The sequence below is a fragment of the Solanum stenotomum genome, chromosome 5, assembly GCF_019186545.1.
Source record: "Solanum stenotomum isolate F172 chromosome 5, ASM1918654v1, whole genome shotgun sequence".
Lineage (NCBI taxonomy): Eukaryota > Viridiplantae > Streptophyta > Magnoliopsida > Solanales > Solanaceae > Solanum > Solanum stenotomum.
The window spans coordinates 62,259,848-62,261,830 of record NC_064286.1 but is presented as its reverse complement, the minus strand read 5'-3'; the positions used below and the strand labels follow the sequence as shown (position 1 = coordinate 62,261,830).

Here is a 1,983-nt window from a genome sequence, read left to right as displayed (position 1 = left end):
AAATCGTATACAAATAGCTAGGGTAAGCATATACAAAATTCTGGATTTATACAATCAGGAATCGAATTATACAAATTAGGCGAATAACAAAAATTGAGAAAACTGTAGCCACGAATTACAATTTTCTTAAATTCTAGCTATAGTACCTAATATAGGTTAAATATTTGTTATTCTGCATAATTTTTCCAAAGTTAAAAGGCCAATTCATTTGAAGAGTAAAAATTGAAGGCCAATCTATTTGAAGGGCAAAACATGTCAGTTTTGNAGGATGTACATTAGGTTTTGAGGATAGTATAGGGATGTTTTTGGCCAAAAACTCCATAATAAGGCTCTATAGCTATAGTTTCGATAATTGCGCTCTATAACTATAGTTTCGTTTGCTATGGAGGCTGCAGTTTGTATATTTCTAACCGTTTATATATTTCGCTTGCGAATATACAAATATGATTAGTATATACAAATTTAGTATTATACATTTAAGAATTTTTCAGAACTCCGTTTGTATATTTCGCTTGCCAATATACAAACAGAGTAATTTATTATGATTTTTTTTATAAATCATATACAAATAGCTAGAGTAAGCATATACAAAATGCTGGATTTATACAATCAGGAATCGAATTATACAAATTAGGCAAATAACAAAAATTGAGAAAATTGTAGCCGCGAATTACAATTTTCTTAAACTGTAGCTATAGTACCTAATATAGGTTAAATATTTGTTATTCTACATAATTTTTCCAAAGTTAAAAGGCAAATTCATTTGAAGAGTAAAAATTGAAGGCCAATCTATTTGAAGGGCAAAACATGTCAGTTTTGGCCTATTTCCTCTAAGCCCACTATCAGATTGCCCAAGTTTGTTCCCAAAGTGGATCATGTGTTTCAGTTGTCATCCAAATTGGCCCATTTTGTACATATTTTGAAAGCCCATATCATTCAAATTCTTTTAAATTGGGATATCTACAAGTAGATATGTCGAGTAGGTTGGGTTAAATTTGGGCGGTTATTGATCTGCCAAAAAAGTACTTGGGATTAAATGTGGGTCATAATGTAACTCGTCTAATTCCAATTGAGTTTTAATTTATTTATCTGTTCTTAAATATTTTTTCTATACTTGGTAAAAGAATATTTTTTATTATGATTATATATATAACACGTATCAAATAAAAAATATCTTTTAAAATTGCTTTGACAATATTTCTTATGAGACAATTTAGATTACATATCAATCCATTTTTTAATGAATCAACTTAATAAATGAGTACTCGAATGAATATAATTGATTGAGTTTGATTTTGCCACCCTGTTTGAAGATTGGGTGGAACCAAGGATTGAACCTGTCTGTTGTTTAAAAAAAAAAAGCATTGAATGATGTTCCTTCTTGTTTAAATTTGTGGTTTGTGAAGATTTGCTTGAAGAAATTTGAATCACAATTGTTAAGAGCTCTAAGAAAAGTGTGAAGGAGACAAAGTGGTTATACAATTCCATACAAAGTGGATACATTTTAGGAAAAATTACATAAATACACATCTTATTTTATCATAATGTTCCTTCTGAGACATTCGATAAAATTGGAACGATACAAAGAAGATTAGCATGACCCATGAAACTACAAAAATTTCTAAAATTTCATACCATTTTAAAAGTTTACAAAAATCCCCTCTCTGATACATTTATGTCCCCTCTGAGATGCATCTTTCCCACTAAATAATATATCATTTGCAATTCGTGAGCTATTTATTATAAAATTATTTACACTGACAGTATATATTGCTAGATTCATACACGAATCACAATATATTATTTATCACCTAATTATGGGCATATTTCACCGCTAGAAATCGAGTGCACTCAAATAAACAATAAGCTCATGCAGCCATTGTTTTGTTATTTGTATGGTAGAATTTTACATACTATTAAATTAAATTATTTTATTTCATTATAAACATCAAATATGAATAAATATTTATTTATCGTACTAAA

General features: G+C 28.6%; 1 pseudogene; it reads left to right on the top strand.

Moving 5' to 3' along the window:
* The first annotated feature begins 1,546 nt into the window (after positions 1-1,546).
* On the top strand, positions 1,547-1,641 carry LOC125866466 (U6 spliceosomal RNA; annotated as a pseudogene).
* The last annotated feature ends 342 nt before the right edge of the window (positions 1,642-1,983 follow it).